At 38.5% G+C, this 26,372-nt stretch overlaps 1 protein-coding gene across 3 annotated transcripts in view; it reads left to right on the top strand.

Annotated features, from left to right (window-relative positions):
- The window catches only part of CHRM3 (cholinergic receptor muscarinic 3), a 521,859-nt gene that overhangs the window by 139,965 nt on the left and 355,522 nt on the right, over positions 1-26,372 (top strand). For all 3 annotated transcript variants that reach the window (XR_010127531.1, XM_063670731.1, XM_063670724.1), the window contains exon 3: positions 19,526-19,634. The gene's annotated coding sequence lies outside the window, so the exon portion shown is untranslated. The remainder of the gene's footprint in view (positions 1-19,525; positions 19,635-26,372) is intronic.

The following is a 26,372-nucleotide window of genomic DNA, read 5'->3' as shown; positions in this document are numbered from 1 at the left end:
TATATGAGGCAATCAGAATTAAGCTGTGTTGTCAGCCTTCCTTGCATCTAGTACCCTCAAACAAACCCTTCCCTGGCCCTGAATCTTCTCTCGTTGCCTACGTCCTTGCCTGTCACAGTCTTTCTGCATTGAAACAGTCCATGAGAAAGGTCTCCTGATCTAAACTACCCTGTGATTAGCCTGATAAGTACCTCATCTCCTACTTGTATGCTTTTTCTGATCTGTTTCCCTGTAGAGTGAAATCTTACTGTCTGAACATCCAAATCCTGATGAGGTTGTACTGTCAATGAACAACTGATATTTTTACGTGAATTAAGAGACACAGCAATTCCACTTCATCCCAGTGTTTTTACCAGCTACTTGGACACACCCGCCAACTGGATTTGACCTCTGTGAATACCAGTGCTGGCTTGGATGTCAGTATTTGCTAGAAGCCCCTGTGTGGATTTGTCTTCCCTTAGCTTTAGCCAGGAAGACATCTGGCCTCAGCAAGCACACTACTGCTGTGATTCCTTTGCTTCTATTAAGTGCAAATGAATGCACTTTATGTGGATGGTGTATTGCATAAGACTAATTTCTGGATCAGTGAAAAAGAGCTCTTTTTCATTTATCAGACATTTTCTTTCTTGCATCTTATTTTTCGTCAGCTTCAAACCATGTCTGCCTTACCCATGTCAATAACCATATTAATAATGACGAGAATAATTAACTTTCATTGCAACCTTTTTCCATCCTTATAAGTCACTGCTGGGTGCAGTGGCTCACCCCTGTAACGCGAGCATTTGGGAGGACTAGATGAGAGGAGGCCAGCCTGAGCAACATAGGGAGACCCTGTCTCTACAAAAAATATTTAAAAAATTAGACAGGCATAGTGGTGCATGCCTGTGGTCCCAGCTATACAGGAGGCTGAGGTAGGAGGATTGCTTGAGCCTGGGAGGAGGTCAAATCTATAGTGAGCCATGATCACGCCTCTGGATTCCAGCCTGTGTGACAGGCCTGTTCTCAAAAAACAAAACAAACAAAAACAACAAAAACAAAAAGCTGTAAGTCTTTTACAAATGCTATCTCCTTTAATTTTAACAACCTACAAAACAGTTACTGTATTTATCCCCAGTTTTTCAGATGAAGAAACAGTAGATTGAATAATATTTATTGGCCAAGGTTCAAGAAATGACAGAGCTGGAGGATTCAAACCTAGCATTGCTTAATTCCCAGAGCCTGAGCTGTTGACCATGTGTTATGAAAACTAGATTTCTTAAAAAAAATAATTGAGGCCCTTATAAAGTCTAGTCCTGACCTCCATTTATATCCCCTTTGTTCCCACTCACTGCCATTTTTACCTACCTTTCCTCAAGCACTACTGACCGACTGATTGTTCCTGGCTCTGTGACAACTGCACGACTTGCCATGTGCTGTTTCTCAGGTCTGAGATTTTTGCTCTCTCCTTCAAGGTGAGCTCCCACTCATAATTTTCAACTTAGTTCAAATGTCAAACAGTTCTATGTGAAGCTCTAACTGAGCCCCCACATCAGTCAATTGTGCTTTTCTCTGTGTTCTTACAGTACTTGGTAAATACCTTGATCACAGTATTCATCACTTACCAGCTAATAACTTTCGATGGTTTAACCTCTGTAAGGCTCAGTTTCCTCATCTACAAAAATAAAGATAATCAAAGAACTTGTCTCAGAGGCTTATGAGAATTAGAGATAATGAATGTAAGATATTTAACTCTATGTTATATAATAAGCATTTTAAAAGCTATTAAGTGTATTTCTTTACCATCCCCTTGTACTACAACTTTTGAATTTTTTCTTCTTTTCACAACTGCTTTCTATGAAAGTGGACATGATGACATGCATTTTATATTTCCATGTCTTGCAAAGTTCTCAGCACAGAATGGAAACGTGTGGGCTTACTTAACAACTCCATCTCTAAAATGAGGACCCTCAAAGGACATTAGTGTCAGCAACTATCAATATTTAGTAAGTTTGAGTAAACGAAAGGTTGCATTTAAAGGGAGTAAAACACTTGCATATCCGTAGTTTCTTATGCAGAGATGATGGCGAGTCACAGCAGTTCATGTCTGCGAGCTCCTAGACAGACCTCTTTTGTGTGATGAGATATGACACATCTTTAGATTTTTTCCTATTAGTGCCCGGCAGCACCAACTCCTGCTGTTGTGCAAGGAGTACCTGAAGTGTTGATCAGCAAGAGACGTGGCAAATCTTGCTGACATGTCTCTTCTGACAAGAGGATAAATGCTTTCCACAGATCCTTTGTGTCCTGCACGGGCCCGTTGGCTGACCATCTGTTTGAAAGTGCAGGGCGTCATGGAGGCAGAACAAATAAGTTGCCCTTCTGTAAATTTCAGTAATCCAACTACAGTACATTCCAAAGCATGACTGAACAGCGTACCTGGTAATCTTTGTTACAAATAGAACCTGCAGATCCTGGAGCAGCAGAGGTTAGAGATGGAAATAAAAGGGCATTAATTTAATTTGGGCAGGCTGGGCTCAGTGGTTCATTCCTGTAATCCCAGCACTTTGGGAGGCCAAGGTGGGTGGATCACCTGAGTTTAGGAGTTCGATACCAGCCCCGCCAATATGGTGAAACCTTGTCTCTACTAAAAATACATAAACTAGCTGGGCATGTTGGCACATACGTGTAGTCCCAGCTACTCGGGAGGCTGAGGCATGAGAATCGCTTGAACCTGGGAGGCGGAGGTTGCAGTGAGCCGAGATCATGCCACTGTACTCCAGCCTGGGCAACAGAGTGAGAGTTGGTCTAAAAACAACAACAAAAAAAAGAATTTAGGATAGAGACAGTCTAAATAAAATATTTTTTTCCAGAATAACCCCCGAAAACAATATGGATATTCTTCTCATTCAGGCTTAAAGGAGCCATCTATACCTGTTAGATCCTCTGTTTCCTCCCATTTCCTTCATAATCCACAGATGTTTTTATTTAGTACTTAATGGAGTGGTTCAGAAATGGTTGCCTTTCAAGAAAAAAAATTAGATTTAAAAAATCTTTACCAAAGAAATGCATGTGAATCTTGCTTTGTTTTTGGAGGTGATACATCACACCATAGCACGTCTTAAGTTTATGGAGTACCAGATGCTTTGAAGTGATCATCTGAAAGGAAATATATGAAGTTCCAATTTCAAATGAATTTCATTTTGAAAGCTAAATAACTGATATGTTACAAGATGCCTTTTTGGCCGGGCATGGTGGCTCATGCCTGTAATCCCAGCACTTTGGGAGGCTGAGGCAAGGCAGACCACTTGAGGTCAGGAGTTTGTGACCAGCCTCACCAACATGGTGAATGCCTGTCTCTACCAAAAATACAAAAATTAGCTGGACATGGTGGCACGTGCCTGTAATCCCAGCCACTCGGGAGGCTGAGGCAAGAGAATCACTTGAACCCAGGAGGCGGAGGTTGCAGTGAGCCAAGATCGTGTTGCTGCACTCTAGCCTGGGTGACAGAGTGAGACTCCGTCTCAAAAAAAAAAAAAAAAAAAAAAAGCCTTGTTAATTATCTGTTATTATTACTTTACTTGGCTAATTGTATATTTTTCTGTCTCTGTCCATTTGCCATTAATCTTTACATTAACCTAATAGCCATTATCTTCAGATGTTACTCTATGCAGGTTCAGTGCCTGCTTGAGGTGCTATTCTCAACCCTTTTCATCTATTAAAAACAAGTTTACTAGACAAACTTTATTTGACAAGACTCTTCAACTCCACAATTTATTGTTATTATTATTATTATTATTATTATTATTATTTTTTTTTTTTTTTTTTTTTTTTTTTTTTTGAGACAGAGTCTCACTCTGTCGCCCAGGCTGGAGTGCAGTGGCGCGATCTCGGCTCACTGCAAGCTCTGCCTCCCAGGTTCACGCCATTATCCTGCCTCAGCCTCCTGAGTAGCTGGGACTACAGGTACCCACCACCATGCCCAGCTAATTTTTTCTTTTTGTATTTTTAGTAGAGATGGGGTTTCACCATGTTAGCCAGGATGGTCTCGATCTCCTGACCTTGTGATCTGCCCGCCTCAGCCTCCCGAAGTGCTGGGATTATAGGCGTGAGCCACCGCACCCGGCCCAAATTATTTTTTTTGTTACTTTTGTTAGTATTTTTCTTCAAATATAGATCAAATTAATTAATTGCACCATTGAGTCAGCTACATATTTCTCAGCTCCTCAAATTCAGCTTTCTATCCCAACAAACGAACTGAAACTAATATGATATATTTTTAGCTATATTGCTTGATCCATTAAAATTTATGTTGACATTTAAAAGGCAAGCTGCTCCAAGCAGTGTGTCTGTAAAAATTAAATTAATAATGAAAAATACTAAGAAAATGGAGACTTCCAGAGTGTGACTCATACTAATGAAAAAGAAGCGTTCAATAGAAACTGTCAGTGCAGGGTTCCAGGTGTGAAACTAGGTATACAAACTTCAGTGGATTTCAGTGGAGCTATAGTAAGTATGGCCTAAGAACTAAAGGATACTATGGTTGAAGAATAAAGTATGTGCGTGATCCTTCACCAAATGGAGAATATCTGTAAAGAGGCAGAAATTATGTAAAATAACAAAATGAAAACTTAGAGAGGAGCACAAAAGCAGACTTGAGATGGCAGAAGAAAGACCCAGTGACCTTGAAGATTGATGAATAGCAATTATCCATGAAAAACAAAAAAAAAAAAAGAAGAAAAATGAATAGACCCTCAGGGACTGTGGTCTAAACAACATCAAGCATACCAGTGTATGAGAGTTCCAAAAGAAAAAGGCAGAAAACAAATATTTGCAGAAATAATGGCCAAAACATCCCAATTTTTGTGAAACATATCAATCTACATATTCAAGAAGCTCAACGAACTGCAAGTCAGAAAAACATAAAGAGATCCATGTCCGAACACATCATGATCAAACTACTGAAAGATAAAGACAGAGAAAACAAGATAGAAGAATTAAAACGTTTATTAGAGATTGTTATTAGGATTTTTTTGCAGAAATTGACAAGCTGATCCAAAAATTTATATGGGAATTCATATGACCAATAATAATAATAATAATAATAATAAAAACTTTGAAAAAGAAGAACCAAGTTAGAGGACAAGCACTTCCTGATTTTAGAACTTAATATAAAGCTACAGTAATCAAGGCAGTGTGATATTAGCATAAAGATGGATACATAGATTGATAGAACATAATTGAGAGTCTAAAGATAAACTCTTAAAATATGGCCAGGAATTTTACTTAGTATATGCAAGACCCTGAGAATATCAGAATTAGAAACTTTAAAAAATAGTTTTATGAGCACCAATGATTGTATTTAGGCATTAAGCAAAAATTTTATAGTTTGATCACATCAGTACACATAAAATGTTGGAAAGTAACGTTTTCTGTACATTTACTTAAAAAGGAGTTATTATGAATTAAGTGATTCAAGATATCATAAACTAGGTAAAGAAAAATCGTGTATGCTATGTGCTTTGTCTTATAAAAACTAATCTCTCTAGAATGGATTTTTTTTTTTTTTTTTTTGAGGCAGAGTCTCGCTCTGTCACCCAGGCTGGAGTGCAGTGGTGCAATCTCAGCTCACTCCAAGCTCCGCCTCACGGGTTCACACCATTCTCCTGCCTCAGCCTCCCAAGTAGCTGGGACCACAGGCACCCGCCACCACGCCCGGCTAATTTTTTGTATTTTTAGTAGAGATGGGGTTTCACCGTGTTAGCCAGGTTGGTCTCAATCTCCTGACCTCGTGATCTGCACGCTTGGGCCTCCCAATGTGCTGGGATTACAGGCGCAAGCCGCCGTGCCTGGCCTAGAATGGATATTTAAGGTGGAGTATATTTCTTTTTTCTTTTCCTTCTTTCTTTCTTTCTTTTTTTCTTTTTTTTTTTTTTTTTGAGACTGAGTCTTGCTCTGTCGCCCAGGCTGGAGTGCTGTGGCGCAATCTTGGCTCACTGCAAGCTCCACCTCCCGGGTTCACGCCACTCTCCTGCCTCAGCCTCCCGAGTAGCTGGGACTACAGGCGCTGCCACCACGCCTGGCTAATTTTTTGTATTTTTAGTAGAGACGGGGTTTCACCATGTTAGCCAGGGTGGTCTCGATCTCCTGACCTCGTGATCCACCCACCTCGGCCTCCCAAAGTGCTGGGATTACAGGCGTGAGCCACTGCGCTCGGCTGGTGGAGTATATTTCTTATAAGATATGTAGGAGTTGGCTGGGCATGGTGGCTCACGCCTGTAATCCCAGCAGTTTGGGAGGCCGAGGCGGGTGGATCACAAGGTCAACAGATCGAGACCATCCTGGCCAACATGGTGAAACCCCCTCTCTACTAAAGTACAAAAATTAGCCGGGCGTGGTGGTGTGTGCCTGTAGTCCCAGCTACTCGGGAGGCTGAGGCAGGAGAATGGCGTGAACCTGGGAGGCAGAGGTTGCAGTGAGTCGAGGTCACGCCACTGCACTCTGCCTGGCGACAGAGCAAGACTGCCTCTCAAAAAAAAAAAAAAAAAAAAAGATATGTAGGAGTTCCACTCTACTTGATAAAGTTTAACATTAAGATCCTGAAAAATAGAAAAATGTAATGAAAACTAGAAGATTAAGTATGAAAGTAGTTAAGAATACTGAAAAAGGCTGATTAAGAAAAAGACCCTCTGGTGAAGTTTAATATAATCTCTGCTATAAATCTATGCATAATCACCTCTAAGGAAATGAGAACACAAAAGATTAAAGCAGATTCAGGCAAAATATTATTTATGTCTTTAAGTGCTTTTCATTGATTCATTAGTTGAGATAAAAAGTTTTTGTTCTATTTTTTGCAAAATGACCCCATAATGAAAACCTTAAATTAAATAATTTTGAAGCATCCTTTAATTCTCTATAGTGCTCTTCTGGAAATAATATATTTTGAAGCACTTTCACTTCCCTTTCGATGAGAAAAGGTCAAATAACCTCAAGTTTTCTTCTTTTTTTTTAGAACAGAAAAACATTCTGTCCCTTCTTTTCATAAATTTGCATGTGAATATGATTTTTTAAAAATACAGAACAGGGCCCCCATTGCTAAGCTGAACTTCCCATGATTGTAAAACACTATGCCAGCAATGAAGTTAATCTGGCTGCCACCTTGTGTCAGTCTGTCCTTACACTGCTCTGAAGAAATACCCAAGACTGGGTAATTTATAAAGAAAAGAGATTTAATTGGCTCACAGTTCCACATGGCTGGGGAGGCCTCAGGAAACTTACAATCATGGCAGAAGGTGAAGGAGAAGAAAGGCACCTTCTTCACAGGGCAGCAGAAAGGAGAAGTGTGGAACAAAGTGGGAAAAGCCCTTTATAGGCTGGGTGCAGTGGCTCACACCTATTATCCCGGCGCTTTGGGAGGCCGAGATGGGTGGACCATCTAAGGTCAGGAGTTTGAGACCAGCCTGGAGAGTGAAACCCCATCTCTACTAAAAATAATAATAAAAAAAAATTACCTGCGCGTGGTGGCAGGTGTCTGTAATCCCACCTACCCCGGAGGCTGAGGCAGGAGAATTGCTTGAACCCAGGAGGCGGAGGCTTCAGTGAGCCGAGACTGCACCATTGCACTGCAGCCTGGGCAACAAGAGACAAACTCTGTCTCAAAAAACAAAAAAAAAGTCCCTTAAAAACCATCAGATCTTGTAAGAACTCACTCACTCTCATGAGAACAGCGTGAGAGTAACCAGCCCCATGATTCATTACCTCCCACTGGGTCTTTCCCATGACATGTGGGGATTATGGGAGCTACAATTCAAGATGAGATTTGGGTGGGGACACAGCCAAACCCTACCACACCTCTCCTGCCCTGTTGGTTCTGAGGCTGACTTAGCAGCGCTTGCTAATTATGGGGAGGCTCTCTGCTTCTTTTCTTCACCATAAGTGTTGAAATGAAAATGCTCGTTTTAGGGCTGGGTGCAGTGGCTTATGCCTGTAACCCCAGCACTTTGGGAGGCCAAGGCAGGCAGATCGCTTGAGGTCAGGAGTTCGAGACCAGCCTGGTCAACATGTCAAAATGCCATCTCTACTAAAAATACAAAAATTAGCCAGGCATGGTGGCAGGTGCCTGTAATCCCAGCTACTTGGGAAACAGGCACAAGAATTGCTTGAACCCGGGAGGCAGAAGTTGCAGTGAGCTGAGATCATGCCACTGCACTTCAGCCTGGGAGACAGGGCAAGACTCTGTCTCAAAAAAGAAAATTTTAGAAGAATGTGCATACTGATTTGCACATATACATATTTAATTTTCAAAGCATATTCACATAATATTACCTTTATTTAATTTGCTGAGCTGGTGGTACTAATTCCATTTGATGGACTGGGATATGGATCGCTGGCCAAGTTAATGTCATATAACTGTACCGATGCCAAAGTTAGCCACATCTTACTTCCAGACATTTACCTTATTTCTGGTTTCAAAAATTATTAAATCTAAAAATTAGTTCTGATTTTAAAGGGATTCTCTGAAGCAGAAAATGAATAAAGACAAGTTGTTGTATGGTGCAAAGTGATGGAAACTTGGCCAAATCCAACCTAAGTTTGAATCATCAATTTCCTTATCTGTAAAATGAAGCTAATATACATTTTCAAGGTTATTATGAAGATTAAATGATAAGGTTCATACATGGAACATTTCGTATTTTACCTAGTTCACATAAGACCATCAATAAATAGTCGTAAATAATAAAAATAATGATTTAACTTTGATTTTAGTAAGGTTATCATTAAATGAAAAGTTCGGTACCATTGCTGGTAGCTGCTAAGCTTGAGTAAAGACTTATTTTGAAGATGCTATATTTTTTATAAGACAGCTAATCCATTCAAAAATAGTCTACTACATGCCAGGCACTGTGCTAGGTGCTGGACATATAGTAGTGAGAAAGAGTCCCTGCCCTCAGGCAGCTTACATTTTAGATGGATCTTTTAGTATTTGCAGCCTGGGCTGCTCCTACGCTTTCTTCCACCAAATAAGTGTACTTTGATCAGAACCTCAGAAGTGGAATTAATTCAGCACACAGTGTTTGCTGAAGGCAGGGGCATGGACAAAGAAAAACTTGGGGGTTCACCAGGGTACCAATCAATCAGTGCCAGTGGCCCACACTGGCCCAGAATCCACATACTATGGACTTAAACTCACTTGGAGAAGTCCTCTAATAAAAGGTTAATATTGGTCTTATGTACATCTCATACCTAGGGCAAAAACCTCTCCATGGATGTTGCCTTCTCTCTCCAAAGGGAGAATTCATTATATCCCTGCCATATTATCAAGTTTAGCTAGAATTTTGAGTGGCGCCCCAATCACCAAGTCTTACTTAAGATGCCCTTATTTCCTATCTAGTATGTTTTCAGTCCTTTCTATTTCCCTTTGTTCCTTTGGGCCCTGTGTTTTTAGCACCCCAGACCCACACTGAGTGTGGGTTCTGCCCTATGAAAATACTCTTACACTCTTGTTGGTAAATTATTCAGGCTTCTGTGTTGCTCTTGAGTTTTGGTTAGGCCTAAGAAATGTATTCCATGGGGAAGACTTTGTTTTTCGCTTATCCCTACATTTATTTCTGTTTGGGGATCTCTCTTTGCACATTTCTGACCTGAAATTGCTCTTGAAACTTCTGAAGCTTGTTTCCTAGGATCAAGGAGACAATATCATGCAGGTTAATGGGCACAGCCACAGGTTAGTCTGGAGCAAAGATAAGGGCTGCTAAAGAGGCCATTGACCTGGGCTGTTGGGTACAGGGTGTTGCAGTTTGATTCTGAACCATATCTTAAAGGCAGCCCGGTCTGGAATGGCTAATGAGGCTGAGGCAGGTTAGATATCATAAGCATGATTAGATGAACAATGTGCATGTCTTTTTAACTGCAAGCTAGCTGAGGGTGTGAAAGGGTACTATTTAGGCCCCATCATTGTATTGCTAGCTCCTAGTCTAGGGAGGCATCTTAAAGATGTTGCCCCAAATTCCATCTGAATTCAGAGTCAAGGAAGCAGTGACAACATTGAATTTATGTGGCTTATCTTCATGGTTTCAGGTTTGCTTAGGTTTGATTGATTACCTTAAATTTTAACCTCAGCTTTGGTTTTTCAGTTCCCCAAATGGACAGTGTCTTGAGGAGCATGTGACTTGAATACCGTCCATTCTATAATTGACTTAGAAATCCTAGCTGGAAGACATGGTTACAAGTATTCTCTTGGCTACAGTCATCCTCCTCCTGTTGCAAACAATCTCTATGGAAATGAGAACATAGTCGTAGTCATCCTTGATTGCTTACTGCAGTTATCTTTAACTCTGTCTTGACATTAAAGGAAGTGTTATCAATTCCAAAGACTAAGACAATTTTTAAAATGTGTAAATATTGTAATTCCAAAACATACCATAGACACAGACACGTGCATATCCAAGATATTAGTAAACCATCATCTGCTCGAGGTAATTATATGATTTCTTAGTCACAAGTCATTTCCCTTTAACACAAAACTAGGAAAATATCCAAAGACTAGTGAAGATAGCCATCTAAGTACCTGGGCTGGTAAATGTAAAACAAGAAAACCCTGGTCATAATGTTTTCTATGTTCTTTTGGCTGCCTGCCTTCTTACTGTATTTCCAGGAAAACCAAGGTCTTTTCAGATTTTAGAATCAGTTATGCACTGGCTTTTGAGTACTTGAGAGTTATTATGCATCCTAGTGGACAGCTTAGAAGAGGTTGTAAGGGAATCATTTTCATTTCAATCTAAATGTATATTTTGCAACTGTTGATGTATTCTGATAGAAAGCTTCACATTCCAGAATGGATTCTATTAGGTTTTAAAATGATAATTAAATTTCTTTTTCTTTTCTTTCCTTGGCTTCAAAGTTGACTTTTAAGTGTCACTTTTTTGGGCTCTATCTTTGAGTCTTCAGCATGTTTTAAATGCATGAGGTATTCTTAGACTGATTGCCAATTTCTTTGCAGTTTCTTAAAAAAAAAAATTACCCCTTTAACTGATCCTCCAGTCTAGACGTCTCCTGGACTAGTGTCAATTGTTCTTCTTTCTCTTTTTACATTTGAGTTAAATGGTACATCGTCCTGTGTTAGGCAGTTCTTGCGTTGCTATAAAGAAATACCTAAGACAGGGTAATTTATTAAGAAAAGAGGCTTAACTGGCTCCGGGTTCTGCAGGCTGTACAGGAAGCATAGCACTGGCATCTGCTTGACTTCTGGGGAAGCGTCAGGGAGATTTTTCTCATGGTGAAAGGCTAAGCAGGAGCAGGCACTTTACGTGGTGGGAACAAAGGGAGGTGCCACTTACTTTAAACAGCCAGATTACTATCGAGGACCCTACCAAGCCATGAGGGATCGGCCCCCATGACCCAAACTCCTCCCCCCAGGCCCCACCTGCAACGCTGGGGATTACATCTCAACATGAGATCTGGAGGGACCTCCAAACTCTATATCAGTCCCTAATAAAGACCCCTCCTACCAGTAAGGTTCAGAATTGAATTCCGTTTGTTCCCTAAATACTTATTTGATTGCTTTTATTTTAAGAATGTTTAGTTGAATAGCTCTCCAATACAGAATTTTGCTCTTATGGTCACTTAGTTCCCAAAGTTCATCAATCCTCATCCTAATTTCTTATGTGCAAAGGGTCTGTGGTTACACTGAGTTCCGCAATTTACAGTTTCACTCCTGAAAATCATTCTTTTATTAATTAAAGAATCAGATAGATTAAGATTTGATTTCCATCTTTGCCCACTCATTGGCTAATTTGGCTTTGAAATTCAGTCTATATGAGCCTCAACATCTATGAAATATGGGTACTATTAACAATGCTGGAAGAGTGTTAAAAGAAAATATGCGTGTAAATCAGTCATAAGTGCTTGGCATGTGGGTAGCCACATGAGCAGTGTTAATTATGATATTGCTCCAGCTGAAGGTTGAAGGGGCAGAAGAGAAAAAAGGAAGAAGGAAAGGAAGAGGGGAAGTAGCAGAAGAAAGAAAAAGAAGAAAGAGAAATGCAGGAGCATGTAATGGCTAAAATAATGAGATTGCAGCTTAGCCTTTTGGGAAGGTTTGCCAAGTATCCCTTCCTTTAATTTACATAGTTCTCATCTTCCATGCAATTACAAAGTGTGATGAGAGTCTCTCTGAAATTTATTATTTTCCTTTCCTTTACTTTTCCCTCAGGAAGATGCCAATAGAAACTGCTTTTCAGTTTCTCTCTGTTGGCCCTTTGCCCTAACTTTTGACCTCCTCTCTGCATTAGCTAAACTCCACCTCACCCCTCTATCAAACAGCTTGACCACTTCTGCTCTATTGTGACAGCTCTGATTCATGAGAGAACTCTTTATCCTCTGCCTGGCAAAGGGCTGTTTCAACCCAATTAGATAATGTTGGAAGTAGACTTAATTTAAATAGGTTTTGAAGCTGCTGTCTCTGTTCTGTAAATTATATATTTTAAAAATCTACTGATTTTTGTCGTTAATTTAACTGTCCTTACTTAAACTTCATTAAAAAAGTCATTGGAACATCAGCATAGCACATGTGGAATAAATATAGGAGTTAATTTTCAGTACAACTGGTCTTTAAAGTTTAATAGCCAATAAATATAAACATGAAATGACAGTTGCCTCATTACAAATGTAAGCACACATATAAAGCTACCCAGTAGCAATTTGAAACAAGCTTAGAATCCACCTCCTATTTTTGTTATACCTGAGCCTTTTCATCAAGGCTGTCTTTCTCTTTGATTTATTAATTCCTTCCTTACCACTGTGGCTATCAAATAAGTGCCCTAAAATAGTTATTTCTAATAAAAAACAACTTTAGGATTTTAACAAAGAGAGAAAAAAGACTCTTCATATAACCCTTTCAATTAAAGAAAACCGAGCTACAATGTGCATTTTTATCCAGAATATCACCATTTGCCCCAGGCCCACCCAACCCTTGGTGTGCTTAAGACATGGCTCTGTCAGATGTAAAACTCTGGACATAACTGCGGTGGTGAAGAAAAGCCACCCACTCATGCCCAAGAAGCTGCTTCAGATTCCCTGATGATCAGGTTCAAGGTCATTTTTCTGTACCTTCTTTGTTAAAAGATGCTTTGATTACACAGAATTCTTTCAATTTTTTTGGCCTTTGTTCTCTTATAATTCAATGAGAATAAGAGAATGTCAGTTGCTTCAGCAGTTAGTGACACTGGTTAGAACTCCCCTCAGATGAAAGTCTGAAGCCCAGATGAGCTCTGAGCTGGATGTCCCCCAGTGGGGTTAGCCTTCCACAGCTCTCAGAGCACAAAGACGATTTTGAGTCTCAGCCGTCACTCTTATCAAATATTCTTCCCCTTTTGCAGCAATTACTTTTGTCACTATTGCTATTATGGTTCTGCTAAAATCTCTCTTTCTCATATTTCTGTACAGTCATGCACTGTGAAATGATGTTTTGGTCAACGATGGACCACTTATACAAGAGTAGTCCTATAAGATTATACTGCTATTTTGGGGTTTGTTTTTGTTTTTGTTTTGAGACAAGGTCTCACTCTATTGTCTAGGCTGGAGTGCAGGGGCCCCATCTTGGCTCACTGCAGCCTCAACCTCCCAAGGCTCAGGTGATCCTCCTACCTCAGCCTCCTGAGTAGGTGGGACCATGCCCAGCTAATTTTGGCATTTTTTTCGTAGAGATGGGGTTTTGCCATGTTGCCCAAGCTGGTCTCAAATTCCTGGATTCTAGCGATCCACCTGCCTCAGCCTCCCAAAGTGCTGGGATTACAGTCGTGAGCCACTGTGCTGGCCTAATGCCATATTTTTACTTTACATTTTCTATGTTTAGATGTTTACATACACAGATGTTTCCTGTTGTGTTACAGCCACCCACAGTATTCAGTACAGTAACGTGCTGTACAGATAGCCTAGGAGCAATAGGGTTTATGATAGAGCCTATGTGTGTACCAGGCAGTGCCATCTAGGTTTTTGTGAGTGCACTCTATGATGTTTGCACAACGAGGAAGTCACCTAATGATGCATTTCTCAGAATGTGTCCTCATTGTTAAGTGAGGCGTAACTGTATAAGAAATAAATTTCTTTTCAGCACGTGTTGACTACTTTATCTTAACAAAATGTTAACATAATTTAGCCTTTACTACAGAAGTCGGCATCATAATGTGTAGATTGCTTATGCTAATCAGGAAGTGTTAAGGTAAGCTATGTCTATTTTAAGTGAAGTAAGTGGTTTATATGACTCCATTTCAAAGAACACTTCAGTAATCCTTTAAAAAAATCTGCCTCTGTTTCCATTCCCAATAATGAAATAAATAGATAAACAAACAGCTCTTACTAAAACAGCAGTAATTTATTATCTTGCACCAGAAGAAATTAGATTTCAAATGTGGAGAAAGTCTGGGATAGTAGCACCACTTTTAGAAATTACACATTATGTTTGTTTTAACATAAATTTGAATTCAAGGAAATTTTCGTACTCTCAAAGAAATTGAGGAACTTCAAATAAGTTACCTACAAACACACAGTCTTATTATTTTCAGCATACTAACTTCTAATTTTTACTAATTTATCATACACAATATTGCCTGTAATTTTAGTTAACTAATACATGCCATTTTATATTCTGTATTTTACATACATTTCCTTATATCAGTATAACTTCCGTATTTCTTATTATAATAAAGTATTATATAAGTATAGCAGTTTAACATTCCATAATGTTAAACTGTTTCCCTGATGTTTTGTTATGGTGTTAATAACAGTAGTAACAACAGCTACCATTTATTAACTGCTCACACAATAAATACTATGTTAAAAGCATCATTTATCAAATTAATGAAGAATCTTGATTTGTTATGTGGAAATGCATAGATTGAAGAACTCAGTATATAACAGGTCCTTGAATAATTTTGTTTTATTCAACTTTATTTTCTTATAATTATAACATTGATGGAAAAAAATTCTTAGTTGGGGCCAATGTGTGTGTGGAGTTTGCACAAACTCCCCATGTCTGTGTGGGTTTTCTCCAGGTACTCAGGTGAGCAAGAACCTATCAACAATGTTAAGTGAGGACTTACTGTACTAATATCTGTGTGACTTTAGTCAAGAAAAAAATTCCCTATTTTTTTCTTCATCTTCAATATCTTCCTTTGAACACATATAAGTAATAGCTGACTTAGAGGTTATACCTCCCACTGAGCCTCACATATAGTAGGTGTTAAAGAAATGAGGGAATATCATTACTGGGAGCTGCCTAAAGTTGACTTACATCCATAAAATGAGGAGATTTATTTTATTTTGTGCATATTTCAAGGTGGATCTCCAGGATAACTAAATTGTCAATGCCACCTGCAATATGCTATGTTCATTTTTTATTTTTTATTTATTTATTTTTTGAGATAGGGTGTCACTCCGTCACCCAGGCTGGAGTGCAGTGGCGTGATTACCTCTCACCACAACCTTCACCTCCCAGGCTCAGGTGATCCTTCCACCTCAGCCTCCCAAGTAGCTGGGACTACAAGCGTGTGCCACCGTGCCAGGCTAATTTTTCTATTTTTTTGTAGAGATGGGGTTTCACCCTGTTGCCCAGGGTGGTCTTGAACTCCTGGACTCAAGCAATCCACCTGCCTTGGCCTCCCGAAGTGTTGGGATTACTGGCATGAGCCACCATGCCCAGCCAATTTTTTATATACCAAATCCTCACCAAGGTTGCCTTTCTGTCATTCTTCCTTTACTTGTTCATTCTTCATTTCTTTCTCTCAAGAAATATTAGAACCTGTTGCACACCTAGCTGTCTGGAAATCACTCCAGATTGTAACTCCTGTGAAGGAAATTCCTCTATTCAACAGGAATCCGAAGAGCCTTGTGGAGTATAGGCAGTAGATAGGCAGAGTAGGCCGTTAGATAGGCAGAAATATGTATGTGTGGGCATTTTTTAAAAAACCATGTCTGTCTTCCCCTGGAGATTATAATTAGTCATCTTGATATTATACTATATCAGACAGGATGACCAAGATATAACCTCCTGGGAAAGACAGATATGCAAACAGATAATAATACAATATTATTATATTATATACATTATGTTCAAAATGTTATGGCAGTATATTTGTGCCTGAGGGACTAGGGATTGGTAAGAATTAGCTTTTGAGTTATTATTTTTTCAAATGAATAGCAGTTTACCAGATAAATAGAGAGGCACCCCAAATTAGAAGATGTTGTCTACTCAGAGAAAACAGAGGGAGCAAAGTCAAGTATGGAACGTAGGAGAGAACTGAATATGTGGCAACCATTTCCTACAGCTGTAATAATTTTGGTTGGAGATTAGTATTAGAAGAGGACGGAGAGAAAGCAAGCTGGGCAGTTAGTAAATCTTGCGTACCTCCCATGCGACAGGCAGTATTCTAGACATTTTGTTCATATTTTGTCTTACAACTCTCAGAAAAACTCTATTTTAGAGGTGATGCAAGTGAGGCTGTTGAATACGAGGCCAGCTGTCCAAGGTCATGTAGCAAGAATATATCAGAGTTGGTGTTTACAGCCAAGTCTTCCAGCTCAAAACTCACCTTCTCTTCACCTCTAAGATGCAATTACATGGGCAACCACTTAGCGGCCTTCTTATTTATTTGGGCTTAATTAACTTCTCTGCTTGAAGATAAATCTTTGGGATTTTGTCTCTGTTGTCTCAAAAATAGACATTTTACAAAATGTATTTTAACTTCCTTTGATATTTTTCAAAAGTAAATGCCACCTCTGCATGGGAGTCCTATTATGTCTGTAGCAGATTCTTCTCTATAGCCTTCATGCTTTCTTCGTTTTACGTTTTTACCATTTATGCATCTTTGCTGTGTTCCACTCTTTGCCCTTAAATGGGGGAGAATGGAGGATCTTTTAACTTTTTTAGAGTTATCCTGTTTGTTGTTATCATCACCTTTCTTTGGCCTTCAGCAAGAAGACTGGTTGTCTCAGTTATCTGTCATTCTGAAGAATGGCACCTTTAGGGAGGGAGACAGAGCCCTGGATATTTCCTTGAAGAGAATGCCATCCTGGCACATTGCAGAATGACGCTATCCCGGTAGCCATCTTTCTCTATCCATCCTCATTGCCTCAGCTTGTGGGCCCGACATGAAGTGTGACTGAGTCGGAACTCATTTCTTGTGCCTCCTACAGGGAAAATCCTGCTGTCCGCAAAGAAATACCCTGCTCTACTCAAGATGGTTATTGCATTGCCCCTGAGGCTCATGATCTTCTCTAAGGCCAGGGGTTCCCAACCTCTGCTTCCAATCTGCCCTGAAGCACCCCTCTTCCTGTCATATAATCTCCTCCAAATCAAGCATGAACAATTTTCTAGACCAGAAATCAGCAACCGATTTTTTTTTTTTTTTTTTTTTTTTTGGTAACAGAGTCTCACTCACCCAGGCTGGATTGCAGTGGCGCGATCTCAGCTCACTGCAAGCTCCACCTCCCGGGTTCACGCCATTCTCCTGCCTCAGCCTCCCGGGTAGCTGGGACTACAGGCACCTGCCACCACGCCTGGCTAATTTTTTTGTATTTTTGGTAGAGACGGGGTTTCACCGTGTTAGCCAGGATGATTTCGATCTCCTGATCTCATGATCGCCCACCTCGGCCTCCCAAAGTGCTGGGATTACAGGCGTGAGCCACCACACCCTGCCCAGCAAGCGATTTTTATCAGGGGTCAGATAGTATATATTTTAGGCTTTGTGGGTCATACTGTTTCTGTTACAACTACTCAACTCTGCCGTGGTAACATGAAAGCAGCCAGAGACAATATGTAAATGAATGGCTGTGGCTGTGTTCCAATAAAACTTTATTTATAGACTCTGATATTTGAATTTCAAATAATTCGCACAATTCTTTTAGTTTGTTCCAAACATTTAAAAATGTAAAAACCATTCTTAGCTCACAGGCTACACAAAAACTGGCAGCAGGGTTGGAGTTTGCCCACTCCTGCTCTGGAGAGATTGCTGTGGTGCTGCTTTTTCTGCAGAGTAAATTGGGATCTGACCACTAGAGTCTCCAAGCTGGCTGTTTTTCTGTAGCATCTCCAATCCAGAGCCGCTTTTCCTAGCTCCTAGTAATCATGCAGTTTCTGCCTATAGACTTTGACTTCAGTTTTCTCCTCTATTCGTGCCATCCTTCCCCCTGTGATCTAGGAAGGTGCATAGATGTAAGTCCCGTTAGGAAGCCAATACTTAATCTATAGGTAAAACATGGATTTTTTTTCTTTCTGGAAAATGTCTTTATTATTTAACCTTTTCTATTTTTGAGAAATAGAATTCGATCTCTAAATGAATTAAATTAAACCGACTGCTAACTAGTGTGTAATTTTTGGAATGAATATATTTGAACTTCATTCAAATGATATTTCAGATTATTCTCTTTCTTCTTGAGATTGTATTGCAAACAGAAAGATAACTTTGGCAAGTAAATTAAAGGATTGACAAAACAAAAGTGTGAATTAAGGCAAAAAATAGATGCCAATGCCTACTTTTGTTGTTGCTGTTCATTCATTCATTTACTCAGCACGTATTTGTATGTGCCAGGCACTATATTTCAAAGTGAGATCTCACTTTATATCTATCTTGACATACAAAGACGAGTAGAATACCATGCTTGCATTTTAGAGAACTATATGGGAGACAGAGAACCAATGAGATGTATCTTTATATATCAACTCAATATCTGTTGGTTACATTGTAGGACACGTAGAGCACAACTAATCATTGGAAGAAGTGTCTGCTTTGCATGGTCCACTTGATATGATAAAGCAGCATGTTCTATAGAGGGCAGAGTCTTGGGCCAATTGCCTTACTCCCCTGAGTCTTTAAATCTGTAAAGCGAGATGACTGCATTGCAGATTTGTGGTGAAAACTAAATGAAAATTCGTATGCATACATAGGGTAATGCTCAACACATAGGCCACAAAAAATTCACATCATGGGATAAGTTTGGTTTTCTTATTGATAAGCATATGGCTTTCTAGTAATGTTACATTGAGTTAGTAGTAAATTTACTTCTGAATCAGACATATTTACTGACTGTGTAGTATGTTCGCATGGCTATACTTCACATTGTGTGCAAAATGGAGGTATTACATGTTCTCACTTATAAGTAGGAGCTAGGCTATGGGTACACAAAGGCATCCGAGTGATAATAATGGACATTAGAGATTCAGAGTGTGGGAGGAGGGTGAGGGATAAAAACTACATATTGGGTACAATGTACACTACTTAGGTGATGGGTGTGCTAAAATCCTAGACTTCACCGCTATAAAATTCACCCGTGTAACCAAAAACCATTTATATTCTTAAAGCTAATGAAATAAAAACAACAACAACAGAGGTATGTAGGTTAAGGTCTTTCTGTTGGGTTGCTTGTCAAACATCTTTTTATTATTATTATTATTATTATTATTATTATTATGCTACAGATTAGAAAGATAATCTTATGCAAATCATATGAGGTCATACTTAGTGACCGATTTTGTCATCTTTTTGTGTCTGTTTAGATATGAACAGTAATGGCACATATTTTGGTTATGCCTCACTCAGTGGACTGTGGATTGAATGAACTGTATCCATCCCCATCATGATGTACAGAACCAAGTCTCTTCACTAGTAGGTATTTTTTTAATTAATATCATGTACACAGTTATATGTTGAGATTTTCAACAGAGTACCTACTTTTATAATGAAAAATGTGTAAAACACATGTATTTGTGTCGCTGGTATGAAATATGGCTAGATCTAGTCTATTTCTGTATCAACCAATTGTAAAATGAAGAGGCATGCTGAGCTGTGTCTATTAGGTATAAGTATATAAATGTAATTATGTATACCTATATAGGCAGAATTTAGAAGTATAGAATCTTCCCTCTTTTTTAACTGAATTAAGAAACGTCACTGGACAGTTTCGATGTCTTCTGGTTAATATCATATAGATCTGGTGCCAATGTAAACTTAAACTTTTTACCGAGTTTATACTTTGAAACAGTTTAATTTTATTATACAGGGTATTTGATGTGCTTCCACTTACAGATGCACCATATTAACAGTTGGTGTATGATATTTACGGCGTTATGGAAAGAAAGTTAAACTCAGTCAGAAGATGTTAATTTTATTTCAGCTCCAGCATTTATCCTCATACTAGTCCCCTAATCTCTAGGCCTCAGTTTCTTCATTTGAAAAATGAAAGGAATCATTTCTGCTTTACCTAGTTCATAAGATTTCCTTTGAAGGTCAACAGAGGTAACGGATGTGAAATTATTAGCTAACTCTCAAACTCCGTAAAAATAAATAGTGTTGTCTGTGGTCAACTAACATCACAAGTAGGGAGCTGGAAAAAGTTGTGACCATAGTTGTCTCTTCAAATTAATTAATGCAGTCTACTATTTTATATGTTACTTACCTAAGAGATAAATGATAAAATCATAATTAATTTTAATTTATGACCCAAATTAATTTTGTATATTTGAGAAAATTATGTTTAAATGATATATGAGGAAACGCATGTTTCTCACACGCCCATGCACACACCAATCCCCACCAACCATAAGGAATTTCTGCTGCTGCTTCTCTCCATCGTGTTTACTCTTATTAGATTTTATCTATTAGGTTTTTACACATGAAGGAGAAAGATATATTAGATACTTATGTGTACTTTAGTTTCGAGATATTAAGGAAATGATGTAGGAATTTGGTGAGATTGTAATTATTATTTAAATATAGTATTTAATACATTTGTTAACTGAAATCTTTTTAACATCTTCTATGACCATTCTCTTTAGCTAGGAGAATACAGCTAGCCTGTTTAAAATGAACAACTGAAAATGTAATCTTAACAAATACATTCAGTAATATTGAGAAAGACTTTTCCACTAAATTTAAACAAGTTATATAACCAGGCTTATGCAATGAAACTGGTTTGCAAATTCTAATTCCAGAAATTAGATATGATTTTCACTGGAAGGGCAGTGGTCTGTTACATGAATAAATTTTTTGCATATAAATGGAACAAAAATCTTAATAACAGGTGACATATTCACTGGCTAATATTGTAGCATACTGCTGAAGTATGCAGGATCTATAGTCAGACTGCCTGAGGTTGCAACCCAGTTCCACCATTTTGTAGCTTTGCAAAGTTGGACAAGTCATTTAATTTCTCTGTGCTTTAGTTTGCACATTTGTAGAATGAGACTAATAAAAAGAAATCTATCTGATTGCATAGGCTTGTTGTATGGATTACATGAGTTAATATGGACAAGTGTTTGGGAGCAGTGTGACACTTACTAAGTTATCAATCAGTTCCCTGGGGAGTGTGGGATTATCCTGATGAGCACAGATTTTAGAATCAGAAAGCCGTGGGTTCAAAGTCATTTATTAATTGTGAAGTTTTCAAAAACCTCAGTTTCTGAGAAATAAAATGGAAATGATTATGGTATACTCCATACTGCCTTTGTTCAGATGGCTTAACACAGCATCCACACAAGGAATGGTAGCTATCCGCTTTGTCAGGCATTGTAAAGATATAATCACAAATCATTATATAGTATGATTTTAAAATCATGTAAATCAGAGAACTTCTGAATTTAAAAAAGTCCTTGCCATGTGTTATATTTAAAGGACTTTTATAAATGTGTTCAATTATTGGATTTATTTTGTTAGATTTGGAATTTCAAAAATGATTAACAAATACTTAAATCAAACAACAAAATGCAAACATAGCTTGAGTATGGAATACTGAAATGACAAAAAAAAAGTGGTTTATTAGGCCGATCAAGGAATATCAAATGAATGTTTAATTTATTTTGAATTTTGGACTGTCATCATGTTTAAAATGACTTTTTTTTTTGCAGGAGAGAAAAAGCAAAAAAGAAAGGAGGTATAAATGTAGAAAATGTTTCACAAAGTGATGGGGAGTAAGGGCTTGAACTTTCACTTTCATAATCATGAGTTCTATATCAGACGTACACTTGTTTTTATTATGAATCAACTTAAGATATTGTTCTTTGAGCTTACACTGGACAAAATTCAGTAGTTTTAGTGGGTGACATTTTCCAAATGAGTCATAATTTGTTCCCAAGGTGGAAAGTACTGATAACTTGGGGCAGTATTTAGAGTCAAGAGCATGAGCCCATGTTTTGTGTTTATCTCTCTAGTTGAGCCAGTTGCTGGGCTGACATGTATCACTCAGACCAGAAAGCCAAGTCTTGTTCCCTCACTTCTTCCTTATAAACCATCTAAAACAATGACAGCGTTTGGTTTGTCCAACTCTGTCCATCTCTGTACCCAGAAAGCCTTTCACGTGTAAATTTAATCTGACTTACCTGACTTGCTTATAATTCGGATTAAAATGTTATCTTTGACTGCTTTGCACACACCCATTTATTCTTCTTCTTGTTTATTTTTGCAATAGCTTCTTCAGCCTTTATAGATTTTTCCCCTGATGAGGACAGTAGTGGTTATGGGGGAAGCTTTTGGGCATAAAGGCTTTGAGGGTGCATTTCTTGGTAAGAATCTACAAGCTATGGAAATGGGTACAGGCCTGGTTGCTGTGTTGCTGTCCCTCTGTGAGGGCCTGGGTGAGAGTAGCCCATGGCACTGATTTGATGCTGTCCTGCCCTCCCAGGGCCTGCAGCATGCCATACTTCTAGCCCTTCAGTGCAGCCAAAATGCAGATTATGAAGTCTCGTATTAGGATTTAGAATGTAATAAAAGGAAAAAAGCAAGGTTATGCGGTTGTAATGCCAGCCCTACTGTATTATTAGTCCATTTTCATGCTGCTGATAAAGACATAGCTGAGACTGGGCAGTTTACAAAATAAAGAGGTTTAATGAACTTACAGTTCTGTGTGGCTGGGGAGGCCTCACAATCATGGTGGAAAGCAAGGAGGAGCAATTCACATCTTACATGGATAGCAGCAGGCACAGAGAGAGCTTGTGCAGGGAAACTCCCCCTTATAGATCCATTACATCTCTTGAGACTTATTTGCTACCTTGAGAGCAGCATGGGAAAGACCTGCCCCAGTGATTCAATTACCTCCCACCAGGTCCCTCCCACAACATGTGGGAATTCAAGATGAGATTTTGGTGGGGACACAGCCAAACCGTATCACCTACTAAACAGACAGATTTTTGTGGATTTCTACTTATCTTTGTGGTTTTATGGTCATTGTATATATTTGTGATATTTACCTTAACATCACAAATTAAATTATGTATGTCTTTAGAAGTCTCCTTCTGGCTGGGTGCAGTGACCTATAATCCCAGCACGTTGGGAGGCTGAGATGGGCAGATCACTTGAGGTCAGAAGTTTGAGACCTGCCTGGCCAACATGGTGAAAACCCATCTCTACTAAAAATACAAAAAAAAAAAAAAAATAGCCGGGTATGGTGGCACACACCTATAATCCCAGCTGCCCAGGAGGCTGAGGCATGAGAATCACTGGAGCCTGTGGGGTGGAGGTTGCAGCGAGTTGAGATCATGCCACTGCACTCCAGCCTAGGCAACAGTGAGAGACTCCATCTTAAAAAAAAAAAAAAATGGAGTCTCCTTCTGAAGGAGACTGATTAAGTCCAATATCTATCTGATACTACTTAAATGAGAATCTCTAGAAACTAAAGCAGAATGATGCATTTCACTCAGTACCACAGGGCCAGACCATGGATCAGACATGGGATATTCAGACCTGAAGTCTAATATAATTTGGAGACACGAAATAGATGAAATCTTTACTACAGTGGGATCCTGAGAATAGCCCTTAACTTTACACATAACATGGTAAAGGGAAGAGTATAAGCCTAGGAATGGAGGTGTACTCGAGCAGGCTCTATTGTGGGCCAAGCAGAAGGTGAGTCCTTTAAGAAGAGAGCCTGCTCAATGGTGACTGGAGGTGGAATCAGTGAGCTGTGAATTTCCCAGAGAGGTTTATGTGACCCTCTCTCACATGTTGGCTGCCAATCTCCTCTGCCTCCTTGCTGACCAAGCCCCACCTAGCAGCAGCAAGCCTTACCTGCGTGCCATGATCCCAGGAGCCTCCTTGTGCTAAATGCACTGTCCGTTAATCAAACTCACGTTCTTCCTTCCAAACTCAGTTTACAGGCATGGTCATCTATGAAAACTTCCTTGATCTTCCCCTTAAAATTCACTGTTTCTTTTTCTGCTCTTCTGTACTGTGTGCATGCCTATATTATAAATCATGCTTACTTCTTTTGCAATGCTTTGTTGATATGCCAACTACCTCACTATGGTGTTAGTTTGTTGAGGGCAATTCCTTTCTTGTTCATTCTTGTTTTTCCTGGGTCCAGAAGTCAACCAATAGTTACTGATAAAATTAATGATTCAAATGATTAATGATACATTTTATCCTTAGATTGCACAAGAAATAATTGCATTTGGCATGTTACAGAGATTTCTATGAAATGTCTTTCAATATGGATGTTATCTTAAAATTGTTATTAATATAAACCTGTAAAAAGTATGACCAGAAAAAAATGAAAAGTGGCAAATTTTAACTTACCATGATGTTTATATCATTTTAAGTATTTTTAGCAAAAGATAACAGGAGTTTTGAAAATGTGTATCTGACTCTATTAACTACCTTCTTAATTTATCATTAAGTTCTATTGATTGATTGATTGTGTCCCTAGGTGGGCTAGAAAATTTGATTTTTAGAACAGCATTTCAACAATGATGAGAAATTTTCTGACCTCATGTTAACTGAAAATGGAATGACTGAGTTGCTATGAGTTAGTAAGAAAAATATTTTTTAAATAGTTCTTAAGGTTTTCTTTTATTATAATAACTATTTTATTTCTTTTGATTGCTTTTGTTCAACATTCCAGGCTTGAATTCATCACTGTTTTTAAAGTATACATATTAAAGCATATTTACATAAATATAAAGCACATACATGCTATATAATTTATATATATACTTCATATGACCAAGGAAGTCCCCTACCATTAATCATTTGGGAAAGGTGGAAAATGTATATAAGTGTTACCATTCTTTTTTTGTTTGTTTGCTTTGAGAGAGGGAGTTTCGATTTCACTCCTGTTGCGCAGGCTGGAGTGCAATGGCGTGATCTTGGCTCACTGCAACCTCCACCTCCCGGGTTCAAGTGATTCTCCTGCCTCAGCCTCCCAAGTAGATGGGATTACAGCCATGCACCACCACACCTGGCTAATTTTGTATTTTTGGTAGAGACGGAGTTTCTCCATGTTGGTCAGGCTGGTCTCGAACTCCCGAGCTCAGGTAATCCACCCACCTCAGCCTCCCAAAGTGCTGGGATTACAGGAGTGAGCCACTGCACCTGGCCTATGTTATTATTCTTGTAGATTTAAGCTGTTTGTTTAAAAATAGAGTGAAAAATAACTGAACCAAAAAAAAGGCCTCTGTGTCAATAAATGAGTAGCTATACATCACTCAGAGGAGGACTTAAAATTGTTTGATTTAAATGTTTCTTCATGAATTGTATGATTTTAACTGAAATTTTATCATACAATTGTAACATGAAAGATCATTAAGTCCACTAAAACAGTGTTTTAACACATGACACTCATCTTTGTTGCTTGCTGTAGTCCAGTTGTATACAGTGAAGTCATCATGGGCTAATGAGATAGGGTTATAAGTAGCACAAATTATGTCAAGCCACTCAGATTTCACAGATGGCTGTAGATAGGTAACTGTAAAGCATTAAGCTAATAAAGATAATTTTTAAGAGAAGAAAATAGGTGATAGGTTACTCCAGTTTTCAGCACATAAGCTATTGTAGATTAACATGCATCAGTCAAAAAGGGGTAATGATCGAATGATCCGTATATACCATATCAAGAGTATTCATCCAGTTGTGTAACCAGAAATATAATGGAATAATGTAGGTATTATCACATTATTAAAGCTTTGATATGCTCCAGTAACTATGGCAATACAGCAATAATAATTACTATTGAATGAAATATGGCTATTTCTTTCTATATATGTATTTAATATATGATATATATTTATTATATTATATATATCATCTATTTCTGATGTGTATAGATGATATGTATCATATATTATATATGTATAGATGCTATGTATCATATATTATATGTATAGATGATATATATCATATTTTATATATGTATAGATTTTATATATCATACTTTATATAAAAAAAACTATATAAATAAATGATAAGCTCACTGCAGCCTCAACCTTTTGGGCACAAGTGATCTTTTCACCCCAGTCTCCCAAATAGCTGGGACTACAGGCTCATGCTCCACACCTGACTAATATTATTATTATCATTATTATTATTTTTGTAGAGACGGGGTTTCACTTAATTGCCCCGGCTGGTCTCCATCTCTTG

This window comes from Pongo pygmaeus, chromosome 1 (assembly GCF_028885625.2).
Source record: "Pongo pygmaeus isolate AG05252 chromosome 1, NHGRI_mPonPyg2-v2.0_pri, whole genome shotgun sequence".
NCBI lineage: Eukaryota > Metazoa > Chordata > Mammalia > Primates > Hominidae > Pongo > Pongo pygmaeus.
This window is presented reverse-complemented; position numbering and strand designations above follow the sequence as displayed.